Source organism: Vicugna pacos, chromosome 11, assembly GCF_048564905.1.
Source record: "Vicugna pacos chromosome 11, VicPac4, whole genome shotgun sequence".
NCBI lineage: Eukaryota > Metazoa > Chordata > Mammalia > Artiodactyla > Camelidae > Vicugna > Vicugna pacos.
Genome location: NC_132997.1, coordinates 35,271,235 through 35,289,124, shown reverse-complemented (window position 1 = coordinate 35,289,124; position 17,890 = coordinate 35,271,235).

Below are 17,890 nucleotides of genomic sequence, written 5' to 3'. Positions count from 1 at the left end.
GGCTTCAATGTGATGCTAGCCTTAGTTAACTAGTTAAGATAATTTTAAAAAACATTCTATGCTTTGGAACCTTTAAAATAGCATCAGATTTGACCATCTCATCAAGGTCCACTAAAATCAGAGGGTGACCTGTATTATTTATATGGAATCTGGAGGAAGGTGGACAGTAATTTGCCTTTTTTAAAAGTTCTTTCTTCTTGGGGTTGAGGTCCTTTTGGTAGAAAGAGTAGTTTTGCAATTTATATGTGATTAAATATTGTTGGTGGGGTTTTTTTTTCTGCCATTACTTTCTAATTTTATAACATTGTGGTCAAAAAATAAGGCTTAAGAACTTCTGCTTTATTTAAAATAGAGGGTTTTTGGGCTTAGTTCATGACCACTATTTATAAATATTTCATTAATGTGTAAATATTTTTAAAAGATGTGCTTTATCTCTTTGTAGCTTACAAAATTTCCTTTGAAGCTAGTGTGACACGTTCATTAATTATATTATCTGGACTTCTGTATCCTTATTTTGTATCTCTTTGGTCTGCAAAATTCTGTGCAATGCCTTAGAACTTTCTGATACCAATTTCATTTACTTGTGTGTCATATTTTTGCATAATTTCTCCTGAAATCAGTATTTGAAAGGCAAATGTTCATGACTATAACGTCTTAATTTTTGATTATCTATTTTTTTCAATAAACATAATTTCCCCATTTACTATTTTTAGACTTTTTTCTATATCAAATTTATCTGCTAAATCCTTACCCACCTCCTACGTGTCAAAGTATAAACCAATCTGGTTCATTTCATGTTAGGAGCATCTAGATTTTGCCTTTGGAGCACTGAGCTACTTGGCTTTGAGTAAGGAAGTTTAGCTGACTTTTATTTTTTAATGTATTCTGATAACTGATAAGTTGAGTCATGTTCTTTTTTCATCTTCTGTATTTCTTATGTTTCCAGTATTTTGATTTTATCTTCTTTACTTTCAGTGGGTTGATCAAGTAGTATTTTTTTTTCCTTTTGCTTGTTCAGAATTTGGCAAGTTATAGATCCAATTTATATTTTTCAGTGGATACTTTTCAGTTTGTAAAAACAAACATAACATGAAAACCACCTTGATCTTATATTTCACTGTAATTGTAAAAAATGAAATGGTTTCCGTGAAACAGGCTTTAGAAGAGAAAGACATCTTGGATTTCCCTCCCTTCCTCCTGCCTCCCCATATCAGATCTGGAGGTCCTACAATCGAAAAGACAGCTGGTTAGAAGTTGAATTTGCCCATGTTTGGGGGAAATTAGTTCAGCATGGCTTTGCCTATGTTGCATAGATCCTATTCTGGAACAGAAAATGATGGGCAGAACACGTAATAACAAAAAAGGCTATTCTCGCCAGTGGTTAATATGTTCGAATACCGTTGTTTCTTTTACAACTATTTTGTTTTTCTTTGATGTGGGTACAGACTGAGCTATTTGTGGAAGCTCCTTGTGTGTAGAAGTCTGTGTGGTATGTGCATGTGAAGGTATTTGTGGTGTTTATGGTACACATTGGGTGCTGGGTGTGTATACTTTTTGGTGCATCTGTGATTTGTGTATGAGTGTGATATGTGTATCCTGTGTGTGTGTGGGTGTAGATGCGTAGTGTGTTTGTGGTGCCTGTGTGCATGGTATGTGTTGTACCAATGTCTGTAATGGGAGTGGTGAGTGTGATACACGTGGGTCTTGGTGTTGTATGGTGTCTGTATTTCAGTTGTGTATAGTTTATGTGATGTGTGGTGTGTGATTTGCATCAATATGCAGGTTGTGTGTATGCACCCATGATATATGTGCAGTGTACCTAGTGTAGTGTGTTGGATGTGTTTCCCACGTGTGTGTGTGTGATGTAATACATGTGTGATGTGGTATGTGTGTGTGATGGGTATTTGTGTGGACAGTCCTATGTGTCTGGTGTGTGTGTATAGTGTTATGGGTGTGGTATGTGTGTGTGCAGTGTGTCTAGTATGATATGTGAGTGGCCTGTGTGGTGTGGGGGGGTGTGTGTTACTGTGTGATGTATGTGTCTGACTTACTCTACACGTGTAGCTTGTGTGGTGTGTATGGTGTGTGGCGTGGGCAGGTGTGTCTGCAGGAGGTGGTGTGTGTGGGCACACAGGTGTGGTGTGTGGGTCATGTGTATTCCAGCCTTGCACTGGAAGATACATTTTCTCTCTATTCCAGGCAGGTCCTGGTGGGGACCAGGCCCAGAGGATTGAAACCCACCCTGCCTGCCTGCCCTCCCAGGTCCAGCGGAAGGCCTTCTTTCAGACAAGGCAACCGAAGCCACAGTTTGGGGAAAATGCATGGAAGTGAATAGCAGGATTCCAACAAATTGTCCCAGGAACCCTGGGCCCCACGTCAAGGTCTTGTGTGCTAAGGGTGAATGCCTTTAGGTCTTGGTAATTGTGAGATTTTTGTCCTGTCAATTATTGCAAAGGTGGAAGATGCAGGGACCCAAGGGGTGGCCTAGAGGACAGTCCTGGGACCGATTTGGGTGGGCTGGAGACTCAGCGCAGGAGGGAGATGTGGAAGGACTGGCTTTCTCCATTGCACAACAGGAGGGGCATGAGAAGGCCAAGATATGCCCAAGAGACCTTTAAGAAAAGGATTTCCCTTCACCCTCTTCAGTCTTCAGTGTTACTCTGGGCAGGTTTGCTTTCCTGTCCATGCTTCTGGTTCATGAACCTCTAGCCTTCAGAAATCTGGCCTTTGCTGAGCCAAGGGGCACTTGAGACAGGCTGGCGGGTTCAATTTGGGGCCCAGTTAAAGAGAGGGTGACCTTTGGGTGCCCCCACATCCTCTCCAGACTTGGCTTCTGAAGGCAGCACTCTTCAAGGGATGCAGATGCTGGGTGATGTGGGTAACCTGCATCTTTGCTCCTGGTAGAGCAGGGCAGCTGCAGAGGGAGCATGTGGGCACCCTGAGGTGGGGCCAGGAGCCGTGAGTGTCATCCACCTCTCTGAGGACCCTCGAAGGCACAGGCTCAACTCTGCTCCCGTGAGCAAATAGTTCAGCTTTCTTGGACCTATCTTGCTGTCTCTGATTTTTCTCTCATAATTTTCTTCTTTTTTTTTTTGGCAATTATATGAATACATAAATATACTGTTGAAATATAGTATTTTAAAATATTCTAAATTACACAAATTAAAAGTCTCTTTGATACTGAGGTGGGAAGCCCCATGAAAAAGACCGGCAGGACTCCCAGGCAGGGCCACTACTTTCCTGCCAGCACCATCCAGTTCCCTGGCCCAGTGGCATTATCTCCCTTTTTGCCTCTGAAAATGGCTTACTTCTAGGAAAGTGGAACTTACCCCTAAGATTCTATTGGTTCCCTGAGCTAACTCCTGATTGGTCCATTTGTAGCACCTCATTTGCATGAAGCTCACTCTTGGTTGGTCCATTTCTATAAAGCTCATTCCTAATTAGTTAACTTTGTTACACCTTATTTGCATATGATGTTGCAAAGTGTATACTGGCAGCCTATAAAAGCCTGTGTAAACCTACAGACAGGGTCCAGAGCTTGCAGTGTTAACTCCTCTGGGCCCGCTGGTGTAATAAACCTGAGTTCTTCAACCCTCCAAGTGCTGCTTGGTCTCTCACCTGGATCCAGGTTGCTATCACAACTGAGCTGTAACACAATTTGCTGCAACATTTCTACTGTTCTGGATCCTACTTCTAATCCTAGCCCTCATCCTCAAGGGTTTATCAGTTTAATATCCCTCCTTTTATACAAATTTTCACACACAAAGACATACAGTTTTCTTTTAACATGTATAGTGTTATATCACACCCTTGCTTCAAATATCTCTTTTCGCTTATGCCATGGGGGTATTTCCTAATCAGAACAAGCAGAAGTTCCTAATCTTTTAAACTGCTGCATTGTACTGCAAATACACCCCAACTTCAAATGATGCTGTGTTGCTGAGCATTACATGAAAAGTACTTCCATTTCATCTTACCTTAAACAATACTGCAATGAACATCTTGGTTCACGTCTCTGTGTGGACGTGTGGTGTTTCTCTAAAATGGCCATGTAGATTTAGAAATGTCAAGATAAGAAATGTATGTTTAAAAACTAGCAGATAATGTCAAAAGTTTCTGCAAAGGGCCTTGCCACTGGATACTTTCACCAATTGTACCCATATTCCTTTTCATTTTTTATAAATATGGTGAGCAAAACAATGGTCTGCTTTCCGTTTGAACTTGCATGTTCTTGGTTAGGGGGAGGCTGCATATCTTTTCACACTTGTTGTCACTCTGAGTTCCCTTTCCTGTGAACTCCTTTCATTTCACACTTAGTTTTTGACTTCTGGTCCCTTATGGATTATAAAGAAAAGTGTTTTATACATTCTGGAGATAGATAATATTACATAAATTGCAAACATTTTCTTCTAGTCTATGATTTGTCTTTTAACTATGTTTATGGTATCTCATCATATAACAACTTAGAATTTTGAGCTCACCAAATTTATCACTTTTTTTCCTTTATAGCTTGGCACTCAGTGGACTCTTCTAATTTAAGTGCTTATCTTTTTTTCCTTAAGCTTTGGAAAATGTTCTGTTTATTCTCGTATTCCATCTCCCAAACTTCCCATATTCATACCTTCTAGAACTTTGCTAATAAATTTTAGAACTTAGACATCTATTCACGTTTCTTAATTTTTGTTTGTTTGTTTGTTTTATTTTGTCTTTTGTTGTTGTTGTTGTTGTTGTTAATGGAGATACTGGGGATTGAACCCAGGGCTTCGTGTATGCTAGCATGTGCTCTACCACTGAGCTATACACTCCGACCCTGCCCTTAATTTTTAAATTATTATACCTAACTCTTCCTTTGTTTCCTGTTCAGGAAAAATTTCTTAGCTTGATTTTTCTTTAGTTATATATCTGTTTTGCCATGCAGTATATTGAGTATATAGAAAAGGTTTTTAAAATTTTTTTATAATAATAGATTTGCATATGTATATGTGCGTATATATGCATATATACATACATGCATACATATTTCCAAGAATTTTTTATCATTTTTTATAGTAACAGCCTATGCTTGTTTCATGGGGATCAGTATCATCTTGACTCCCTCTGAGAACTTGAATTACCCCAATTCAAAGTCTTGCATATCCTACCTGCTGTAATGCTGGCTCCTCTCCTGCTGGTACTGACCTTCCCCAGGTGCCTGGTGACACTTGGCATTGCTCATCTTCGAATTTGGCATTCCTGTATACTAGGACCTATTTGCTGTGACCCAGCAGCAGAGGCTTGGGATGAGCCAATAGTGTTGCCAAATGTAAGTTTGTGTGCCCGATGCACCATGAGGCTGAACAAACTGAAATGTCGGAGTTTGGAGCTGAGAAAGGTTTATTGCAGGGCCGAGCAGGGAGGACAAGGTGGTTCATGCCCAGGAAAATCCTGAACTCCCTGAAGGGTTTCAGCAAAGCATGTTCAAAGGCCAGGTAAGGAAGAGGGGTCGCAGAGGGGACATGATCAGCTTGTGCACAATTCTCTGATTGGTTGTTGTTGAGGTAACAAGGCAGTCAACACTTTCAACCCCTGGGTGCCAGAAGGTCTGGGGACCATGTGCTCACAATCATCAAGTAGTTAATTCCTTGCATTTGGTGGTGGTTTTTAGCATCTGAAACTCAGGAAATGTACATGAGATAATATTATCTGGGTACTTCAGAGAGGAGCTACAGCAGAGGATGTGGGGGAGGGGTCTGTCCTGGGAAGGCCCCCAGGTTCCAATAGGACAAGTGTCCACTCATTACTCCCCATTATTCTGCTGGGTGAGGAACCTCCCAGCTCCTCCTGTGTGTTTCCAGACACTCAGGTCACTATCCTGACTCTTGGGCTCTGGTACACACCTCACCACGCCCCATCTCCTGATTGACAGAAGCTACAGAGCAGGAAGAGGTGACGGTCTGCACCCCAGGCTGCTCCTTTTGTACCCAACCAATCACAGTCCACCTCCCCAGACTCCCATCCTGCTCCTGATTCACCTCCTCTGGGGCTTCAAACACCTGGAGATATTCGTCCACCTTTTGCAAAGTTCCTTTTCTGTGTGAATTTGGTTTATAGTTTCCTGCTTCAAAATGATTCCGTCCACTTTCTGGCTTTTAAGGATTCCTCATAGTTTCGGATCCACTATAGAGATGTGTTTTTGTTTACATTCTGGCTCTAATATTGGTTTTATAAAATACCTTTCCTGTAACTTTTCAGGATTTGGAGTGGGAGACAAGAATGAGAGTAGATGTAGTTCACCATCTTTATCTAATTTTCTCTCATATTTGTTTCTTGAAACTGGGTTCCAGATTAATTTCAGAGTCAGCTGACTGAATTTATTTTTGTACTGTCCATTTTGCCATGATATTGAAGTTACCTTCACTGAAGATTTTAACAATACAGACTTATCTTTAACCACTCTTTCTCCCCTCCTCATCAGATTGCTTGCTCTGTGTGACAGAGAAGTTACAGACTGAAAGATTTATAAATTAAGATTTAGGAATTAAAATAGATTAAAGGGATGTGGATCTTACCTACACTGGCAAAGCCAAGTAGAATTAAAATATCCATCTAAGGAATTGAGCCAACAGCTCTGAGGAAAGTCAGTGCATGGTTGGCGGGGCACAGAAGAAAAACATTCCGTTCTGTTTGGGTGGATACCAGAAGCCCATACCCAGGATGAGTGGCTCAGCCCTTAATTTCAAACTGCTCGTGGATGTAGACACTTAATGGTGCACTAAGGCCCAGGACTAATGAGTATTTGATTTCCCACAGAACATGTGTTGAGGAAATAGGTTGGATAGTGATTAAAGGCTTGATCTCCTGAACAGCAATTCTCAAACTTCTGCATGCACCCACATCACCTGGAGGGTTTGTTGGTAAAACAGACTGCCGGCTCCCCCTCCGGAGCTCTGATTCCACAGACCTCAGGTGAGGCTTGAATACTTGCATTTCTAACACATTTTCAGGTGCCTCTGATGCTGCTGGTCAGGGGCCCACTTTGAAAAGATATCCAGGGTCTGACAAATGTAGGATTAACATCTTTCTTTATCTCTTCTTAACTGCTTGAGCTAGAATGAGGGGTTGTTCCTCTGGCACCTCAGTGTACTTCACCAAGGATCCTAATAGACTAAAGTAACAGAATTTCCCTCACTGGGTTGGAATAAAGATTAAGTAAGATTAAGTTTACCCCAAGCACCAAATATGTACCCGGTTACAACAAACACTAAAAATCTGGATATAATTACAGTTTGCTTTGATAAACTTAGGGATAATAATTTAGAATTCAAAAAATGCAATTTATTCTTTTTAATTTTATTTTTATTAAGTGTAGCTGATTTACAATGTTAGTTTCATGTGTACAACAAAATTATTCAGTTATACATAAACATACATATATTTTTTCCAATTATCTCCTAGTATGTATTATTATAAGAAGTTGAATATATTTCCCTATGTTATCTAGTATGTCCTTGCTATTTGTCTATTTTATATACAGTAATGTATGTCTGTTAATCCCAAGCCCCTAATTTGTCCCTCTTCTGCCCTTTCTCCTTTGGTAACCATAGTTTGTTTTCTATGTCTGTGAGTCTATGTCTGGTTTTGTAAATAAAATTTGTATCTTTTTTTTTTTTTAGATTCCACATATAAGTGATATCATATGATATGTGTCTTTCTCTGTCTGAGTTATTTAATATGATAATCTCTAGGTCCATCCTGCTGCAAATGACATTATTTCATTCTTTTTTATGAAATTAAAAATTTTTCTTATTTACACTTTTACATGGTATTTCAGAAACTTGCTATAGGGTGCTTAAGACTGGATAAACTATTTCTTATCTTCCCATTGTTAGCACACAGCTTCCACCAATTTATGGAAAACCCATTAATTATGCATCTAGTTGACTCTGTTTGAGGTTACTTACAAAGGTAAATAAAAGTCATGTATTAACAGGAACATATTATGCTACTCCCCTGATATTTTACATTATAACATGTAAACTCTGTAAGAAACTGGCAAAAACCAAGTAAGGATACCATGCCTGAACTTAGAATCCATAGGAAAAAGTCTAGTTTTCCATAAATGTGTAATATGACCCTGGAGCTGATTCTCAAAGTCCATTCCTGCCAAAACTGTCAGCATTACCTGGGAACTTGTTACATATAAAATGTCCTGATTAACTGAATCGGAAGCTCTGGGGATGGGCCCCGGTGACCAACACATGACCAACTTTTAGAACGGCTGCCCTGAAACACCAGGGGTAAGAGTAGGTATGTGCTGCAGCCCAGCTCCCTGATTTTCCAGGTGGGAATGCTGACACCTGGAAAAATAAATGGTTTGCATCAAGTCACAGGGCAGATTGGTGCAGAGCTGAGGTTGGAGGCCGGCTTCTCCTTCCTGGCCCTGCCTGCTCCACCAGGCTGGGTGCTGCAGTAGACCTGAGTCACCCAGGCCCATGGATGAAATAAAGCCTCCCCCAGAAGCTTAGAGCCTCCCTTTGGAAAGCGACTGCTTAGAGAGATAAGCAAGTTTCCTTTGTTTTTAGTGGCGCTGCTTTAGTGATACCATCAGAACAGCTGAACAGAGAATTCTACCAGCGTCAAAATCGCCAGGAAGGCAGACCTCCTCTGGAGGCTGTGAGGGCCAGCAGCCCTTGGAGGGGCCTGGACTACAGGCAGCAGGCCAGGCGGTGCAGCACACAGGGCTCTACTGCCCAGAGCACAGCAGGAGATGCGGCTCTGGGGACGAAAGCCAGCCCGAGGATGGATGGCCTTCTTGGACTGCCTGGCTGCCTGTGGTCCACAGCAGAGACATGACTGACTTATTTTAGTTTGCAGTGAAGGAGTCAGCTCCTCCAAGACACACACCAACCCCAGCCAAACGAAAGGAAGTTGGGTTTGCCTGACAAAGGACTTGATTGTGTCAATAAGCCTCAATGTCTCCTTCTACTTCTTCTTTGTCTGAGGGACCAGGAAGGCTGAGGCCACAGTCCAAGGCTATGTCACTGCATTTGAGGGACCAGGAGGGCCTTGGTGGTCACCTTTGGGTGTCAGGTACCCCCCCAAAATTGTGGATCAGGACCACACCAAATGGGAAGCAGAGCTTTGCTTTCTCCTCTTCTCCATCCTCTTCCCAGACCTCAATCCACACACTCACACATGCAAGGACTCACCACAAGTACAGTGAAAAGGAGGTGGGGAAGATTAAAAATGTGTGGCTACATATACATATTTATACATTTATGTACATTCTGGAATATATATATACACACACACGTATACACACACATATATACACATTTTAAATATAGCATATGTATGTTACATATACTGTATATATGTGTATATATGTATACAAGCGTGTAAAGATTATATATCAACTTGTAAAAAACTCAATATCTGAGCAGCACAATAGAACAAAGTGTGCCTGTAGATGTTGCAATGATACAGGACAATGTGGGGTGAGAGGATGGCCATGTCCCTGGGATGTGCCCCATCAAGTGAGGGTCATTGGTCTTGTGCAGGAAAGAATTCAAGAGCGAGCCACAGTTGAGTAAAAGTAGGTTTATTCAGACAGGCCCTTACTCCATAGACAGAGTAAAGGGCATCTCAAAAGGCAAGAGAAAGGGCCTGGGAGATACATATTTCATAGAGAGAACGCAGGCCTTCTCCAAAGGCCAGAGAGAAGGTGAAAAGGAAAGAGAGAGAGCACCTTGGGGTGGAGAGTTGTTAGTTTTCATGGGCTCAGTAACTTCATATGCTAACAAGTGGGAGGATTATTCCAACTATTTTGGGGAAGGGGCTGGGGTTCCAAGGAGCTGGGCCATCACCACTTGATACAGGAAAATGAGGTGCGAGACAATGGCCTTGTCCGGGGCCTAGGCAAGTTCCTGGGATTTTTTATGGTCAGCTTTGAAGCTGTCATGGCCCCTGTGGGAGGACCATTTAGCAGCTATTGTATTTCAATAAGTGTATATGGAAGCTCAAGGTCTACTAGGAGTTAAATCTTCTGTCATCTTGGTGCTAATTGCTGTGTCATTTTTTAAGGGTTGTGCCCTGCCCCCTTCCCTCCTGTCTCAATAACACATGTAATAAGTTGTGGAGCCCGGGGGGAGACTCTTATTTGACTCCAAGACCTGACCCATCTCCATGTTCTTTAATAAAGTGAAGTCCCTAAGGATACAGCTCTGGCCACGTATCTGCTGTGAGATCTCAGGCAAGTCACCTTCATTCTGTGCCTCAGTTTCCTCCTCTGTAAAGTGGGGATGGGAGATGGTTATCTATCCGTTGTGACTTTAGCTTTGTAACCATGTATATGCGTCGAGCACAGTATCAACTTAGGATTATTAGTGTTTTCCCAAGACCCTCAGATAATGAACTCAGATGTGTATCCTCAGCTTCCCAGTTGTCTCCAGAAGTCCTGAGAGCCTCAGAACGTGGTTTGTGTGCTGACAGGCAGGTCTTAGCTCACATCCTAGTGGCTGCTGCCCTATAACTAGGCCTCTGAGTGGAGTTTAAAAATGATGGGAGAAGGTGGGCTCCTCAAATGCTCCTGCATGCCAGGAAGACCAGATGATGATGGAGGAAAAAAGTGAGACAGAAGGAAACAGAGTTCCCCACATCCCAGGGAGGAGGGAGCTGAATGGTGTGGATGACTGGACAGCATATGGCTTGTCCCTGCCTGAAACTCCAACCTCACCTCTTAACCAAGAGGCATCCCTACAGAGTCCTGTGGGGGCAGAGGGCCCGGGGCTGGCACCAGAGAGCTTCTTTATCTCCCCACCACCCAGCCACCTGCAAAGGGTAGGCCTGGCTCTGGGCATCTTTGTCCTCAGTAGCTCATCATGACACATGCCTGTGAACCAGGCTCTCCTGGAGCTAAGTGTTGTTTCCAGGAGGCCTCTGTGAGGAAGAGGAAGAAACAGGGCCAAGAAAACACAGAGGACCATGTAACACCAGAGAGACATCCGGATCCTGCTTCCACATTCTCTGAGGTCACTCTTGGCAAAATCCGAGTCACCTCCTAATCACTAAACTCAGCAAAATGTTATCCTTTTCTTCCCATTTCCCCAGTGGGCAGCACAGGGCATTCTTAACCATGTCTTCCTTCACCTCACTGTCTATTCTCCTCCTGTTACCCCAAAAGGGAAAGAATAAGACCCCACTTCTTGTTATACTTGAAAGATAAAAATTCAGATGGGAGATGGAAGCGTTGTGTAGGGAAAGATTTGGAAGAATTTATTAGCAAAGGGGAAGCACATCTCCATGAATGGGAGGTGAGCTGATCCAAGTGGGCCCTTCTCTCATACCCCAGCTTAGAGGTGGTATCTTGATTGACTGATGGTTTTTGTCCCTGGAGCGTTTAGTCACGCTCATCCCCTTTTGTGCATGTCCTTACCCATGATGCACACAGAAAAATCCATGGGGGCAAGGCTAACCACAACACTAATTATATTACAATTGAGTCATGACCAGTTAGGTCCTTGTCGCTACCATGCAGTTGTGGCTGTCCGAGTCTAACCGGTTTCTTACTGGCACTCATTTAGAGAAAGTAAAGCCCCTTTATGCTGAAGGTGGGCATATCACCATCCTCCGGACAATCCTCTGTCTCCTCCACCTTATCTACCCAGTGTCCTCACTTATCTAACTACCTAACACTCCTCCCTCTCCTACCATCCCCCCCTGTTGTGTCTGGAGATGAGATGTCATGTCTTAGATTACTTGACATAAGACCCAGAGAACTTCCTAAGGGACCTCTTAACCTAGCCAGGCAGGATGTGACTGTGCTGGCTGTGTAGGAGAATCGTGGGCATTCATGACTTTCCTTGCCTGGGGTTCCTGGGTTGTATGGAGCAGTTTCTATTGATCACTGACACACGTTCATGGAAGAAAACAGGGAAACAAAGACTGGCGAAGTCTAGGTGTTATGTAGTTAGATAAGTGGGGGCACTGGGCGGATAAGGTAGAGGAGAGGGAGGGTGGTCCAGAAGGTGGCAGTGTGCCCAGCTGCACTATAAAGGGGCTTTACTTCCTCTAAATGAGTGCCAGCAAGAAACTGGTTAGAACCCAATGGCCACCACTAAGTGGTAGTGACAAGGACCTAAAGGGGTGTGACCCACTGCTTACTATAATATAATTAGCAAGGCGATTTAGGTCCCCCCTCAATGGGCTTTTCTGTATGTATCATGGGTAAAGACATGCACCACTAAAGGGGATGAGCATGACTAAGCTATCCAGGGGGAAGAGCTGTCAATCAGTCAAGAGACCACCTGTAAGCTAGGGTATAGGAGAAAGGGGCAAACAAAGACCACTGCTATCTGCCCTTGGATCAGCCCACCTCCCATTCTTGGAAGCGTGCTTTCCCTTTGCTAAATAAAACCTTTACAGTCTTTCACTGCACAGCATTTCTGTCTCCGGTCTGAATTCTTCTCTTTCGGGTAAGACAAGAACTAGGGTCTTTTCCCTTCCCTTTTTGGGGTAACAAAGGTAGCATGGACAAAGCACAGACTGCAAGGCTTTCTGTCACTCGGTTCTTGATGGGTGACAGGTACACAGAAGGGGCTTGAGAAAAAACCATGTTTTGCTATCACTTCATCAACACTGCATGGTCCAATACATCGCTCATGAGGACCCTCCCTGAGGATGGACTTTGCCAGCACTTGGAGGTCATGCCATTTTGCTCATCAATATGCTCTCAGTTATGGTTTTATGAGGCAGGCGGTGTTCCCATCTTGTTGTTTCCAAAAGTCATAGCTCGGCATGTTTTCCATAAATCACTTTAATCAGAGACACATGAAAAAAGTCAAAAACCTCTTGAGTGTGTGTGAAATGAAATTAAGAAAGTTACAAAAATACCAAAGAATCTGTTGGGTGAATCCACCATCAAGGAAAAAAAGGGGAGCTATGCCCGACTCCTAGGTGAGGTGTCAGTTTCCTACCAGGGGTGGAGTGAAGATTGCCTTCCAGAAAGATTAGTTAGAGGGAGGAAGCAAAGAATGCCAAGAAAAATAATACAGCTTGGTTTAATTAACTTAGTTAAATGCATGTTTTCCTTCTGTCATGGCAGCTAACTAAAGGCTTCTGGCCCCAGTCACCCAACCCCTCCACCTTTTATTCCTCTCAGTCTCCATTCTGTCCTGACCTCCTACAGTCCCCTTAGGGAAAGCCCCCATTAAACCAGTTGTCCTAGTGTCTTGATGGCCTCGTCTGCTGTGGGCAATTTTGTCTTGATATTGGGTTTCGGAACTTCTGAAAAAGACCCGTCTGAGACTCTCTTACATTCTACCAGTAGGACTATAAACTGGTACAAATTTTGTGGCAGGAAATGCTATGAAATCTGTGAAAATAAAATATACTCTGTGACCCAAAATTCCAAGTCTATAAATTTATCATCCAGAAACTTGTGCGCGGGTACCTAAAGATATAATATGTACGTGGGATGTTGCAGAGTTGTTTGCAAAAACCTAACTTTCCATTGAGAGGTGACTCAATCAGTACATTATGTTACAACAGAAGACTGAATTAATAAAAATTCATATTAATTGGAAGATTAAGATAGTTCTGTCTGTATCAACATGGAAAGATGCATCAGGATCTGAAGTGAAAAATAAAATTGCAGTACAGTAAGTGTAGTAAACATTATCTGCATAAAACACAAGCTGTGTATAGTCTCATGGTCTGAAAGCCTACAGCCCAATGTTGATGGTGGTTCTGGGAGTAGGGGGAGGGCATGGTAGGGCCACAGGTTTCCATTCTGCCAAAGCACGATAATGGAGTATGTTTCCCGCTCTGCTACCTGGATAGTTCACCCTCTATTCAAGTTCAGGTTCGACATCCATTCTGGTTCCACCGGACCTTATAACCAAGTCCAGAAAAACTCAGCTATCATTTTTACCTGCCTTATCACATCCCTTTTCTGATGAAATACATAAGCTTGAATGGGGAGAAAGCAAAACTAAGGGGGAAGGTAAGTAATTTGGGCGAATAATTTACATTTTTATCTGTAATGTTTTGATTAGTTTTATAAGACTTCTTATCATAATGATTAAACAATAGCAAAAAATGGAGGAGAAAAGAGCTATTTGCTTTACTCATTATATGAGCAGATTCCCAGGGACTCTTGGTTCTTGGAGGCCTTTTGAGGAGGAAGAGCATCCTAAGATTCTGCAAAGCTGCTCCTTTGTCATTTGGACCCAGATGCATTGAGAAGATACTTTCAAGATGCCTCAGACATTAAGGTGAATCATGTCCAGCCTTGTGAAGCTAGGATGCAAGGGCAGGTGACCTGAATGCAAGCTCAGGGAGGGCCAGGAGGGGCCCACAGTGGCTGGGGTTCTCAAAGCCATGTCAGAGCAGCAAACCTGGCCCTACACCAGCACCTGTTAAGAGTGGGTTGCAGAACTGAGGCAGGTGCATGGGTTTGAGGAACTCAGGTGGCACATGAATTCGTGAAGATCCTGGATAGGGGAGCTGCCCAGAGAAGCCCCCAAAACATACTTCCTCTACTGCCATCTTCCTGCTATTGGAAATGTTCTGTGTAGACACCCCTCCCCCCAACCCTGCCCCGGTCCCGGGCACGCAGATAATCCTGGAGCTAAAGTCTCAGGGTTCCCCTTCCCCTTCTGGACTCTGTGTGTGGCACAGACCCACCTGATGGGTGAGGATTACTTCAGATTCTCTCCCTAATCCCTTCTTTTCCCTGTGAATTTCTGAACACGCTTCTCCTGACAGCCTTCGTCAGGACTATCACCTGATACCCTCCTTGGTAACTGCATTGCGCGGGTGGTCTGAGGATTTGGACCCTTAAAGTCTTTGGTTTTCATTTCAAATCTGCATTGATTACATTAGTGTTTCTCCAGGCAAAAGAGATGACTTCAATAAAAAAAGAATGCAAAAAAAAAAAGATTGTTAACTTATTCACATCTTTTTCCATATAAGGTAATGTTCCCAGGTCCTGGAGATTAAGGTGTGGACATATCTTTTGGGGCCACCACTCACCCCACTACACCCTTCCATAGTGTTCACAGAGCTGGGACAGATGCCAGATGTTAGGTACTGAAGGGGTGTCAGAAGCACAATGCACACAAATGATTCCCCCTAAATAAACAAGTCCAGCAGTAAGTCACATCTAGGTGAAGGGTTTCTCTGTCAAGTGCTGAGTTGTGTGGACTCAACTCTCCCTCCTCACGCTGAGCCTTGTGGGTGCCTGCTACGCCAATGCAAAATCCCCAGGGATTCCATGGGCCAAGGGCAGAAGCTCTATTTTAGGGAGAGTGTGGGTGTGAAGACACCAAAGTGTGATAGAGAAACACTGGGCTCAAGATTGGGTTCCTCTACTTACTAGTCTTCTGTTCTTGGACAAGACATCTTAACTTTTTAAAAGAAGGACTTGAATAATCTCTCTGTTTTTTGATTTTGCAAGAATTAAATGATAGAATGTACGTATATTAAAATTAAACTCTTAACACAGCACATGCAGGAGGAATGAGCAGCCCAACCCTAGGAGAGGAGGGTATTGGGCAGGCTGGTCATCCTGATGTCTACTGTTGGTGGAACAATCAGAGTCAAGTCCTCGCTCTCCACCTGGTTTCTGGGAGGTTCAGGAAGCTACAGAGACTCAGTAGGTACCTCCTACCTTCCTCCATCCAACCTGGGGCAATGGCAATGACCGTAGGTCTATGCATATGTAGGGAGACAAACCCTCTCCTGATAAAAGATTGTCACCCTATGATGCAAGATGATTTCTTCATTAAAACGATCAAAAGAATAGGCAAAACAGGGTATGGTTAGGACACTGTCATTCCCTTTCTGCACCAGTATCTGAAGGGTGGGTACACTCAGCAGGAGTGGCTCCCTCTGGGCTGCGATTGACTTCAGTCCTGTCCCCAAGCTCTCTCCTCTTGGGAGGCCTGACCGTCATATTGTCTGCCATCACCATCATCACCTGATGATAACAGTCACATTAACAGACTCCATGGAGACCCAGCCTGGGAGGTGGTCCTGCCTCCCCCTGCCTGAGCCCTTGGGGACCTCCATCCTGACCACCCCTCCCCACCCCATGGTGGTCTGCAGATGCTCAAATGCCCATCCACCCAGCCCCATGCAGGCTGCCTGCCACAGCTCAGATGAAGTGAACCCAAACTCTGAGCTGCTGTCAATAGGCAAAGCCTTCAGAGATTTTTTACTAAATCCAGCCAGGATCTGTGGCTTATTTATGAACTTGTACGGCTTTTTGATTTCTCTGACTTTTGCCAAATTGCTGACATGTTTTTAAATTATCCAGTTTTTGTTTATCCTTCTTCTCTGCTTCTTGGGAAGATAAAGCCTCAGGCATATGGCCCTTGTCTGTTCATAGCAGTGATGGTATTTTTGGGTGGCTGTCCCCCACCCAGGCCACCATTCACTGAAATTACCATTTCAACCCACACCTCACAAGCCTCTGAAGAATTTAGCCCTTAGGAACACAGAAAACAAGCAGTTAAGAGGAAGGAGCTGCAACACAAAGGTGTTTTTTCATTTCATCTTTGTAGCCATACAATAGGAAATCTTGTGGGAATTTAAAAAATTCCCAGGAAGCATATATACTTTTACTGGGTCATCTTTAATGGTCCAAGCAAATCCAGAAAACTTCCAGTTGCTTCAAGATCTGACATGATGGTAAACATCCATGACTGCTTCATCCAAAGCCACGGGTTATTTTATAGCAGAGAAATGGAATATAGCTTCGGGGACAGTTGGCTTTGTCCTGTTGGAAGAGTCCCAAAAGATTTTGCCTGTGGGCTATCATCCGAAGTCCACCCTAGTCCTCACCCTTCCCCATCTGGGAAACTTGTAGTGCTAATGCCCCCCAAATTCAGCACTCCCACAGGGTTCAGACTGGGGCTGATTAACACATTGTAACTTTCAAATTAAAGACAGGAATTCTCCATCCTCATCCCAGCTCTACACAGTTACTCTATAGACTTCTCACAGGGGAAACATCAAAAGAGGGGAAAAAAGCAAGCATCAACCTCCCACATCATAGCTGGGATTGTCACTTCCTAAAAGAAAACTCTTGCTTGCCTTACCTAAGCCATCCTGCATGAGTTCCCTCAAGATGTTAAAAGCACTGGCCAGTGTTCGTCTCTGTGCTGGGTATCAGCACGGCCCCGCTTGCACTCACTGTTAGTCTGCAGTGGTTTGAAATATGTCCACAAATTATTGAGCCTCACTTCCAACAGCCAACACCTCCCCTTGAGTGTGATGGACTCAGTGACTGGCTCCTGGCAAACAGAACGGAGGCAGAAATAATGGTGTGTAGTTTCAGAGAACGAGTGTAATAGTTTTTTATTGTCACATAACAGATTACCATGAATTTATCTTAATGCACATTTATCATCTCATAGTTCTATAGACCAGAAGTCCAGACACAGTGTGTGAAAGGATCGTCTGTTCAGGGTCTCACAAGGCTGAAATCAGGTGTGGCCAGGACTGAGATCTCAGTTGGGGTATGGGGTCCTCTTTTGAGCTCATGTAGGTGGTTGGCAGAATTCAGTTCCTTGCAGTTGCAGGGACTGAGGCCCCCATAATCTTGCTGACTGTTGGCTGCAGATCACTCAGCTCCCAGAGGATGCTCTTGGGGCCTTGACACATGGGTCCCTCTACAATAGGTTACTTTGCTCCTTCAAATCCCTGGCTATACATCTAATCCATTTTGAGGATCCTTATTAGATCAGTCCCACCCAGGTTAATCTCCCTTCTGATTAACTCAGAGTCAACTTGTTAGGGCTCTTAGTCACAATATCCCTGCTGCCATATAGTGTAACATCATGGAAGTGAGATCCCATCCTATTTATAAGCCCTGCTTATACTCAAAATGGAAGGTATTACACAAAGC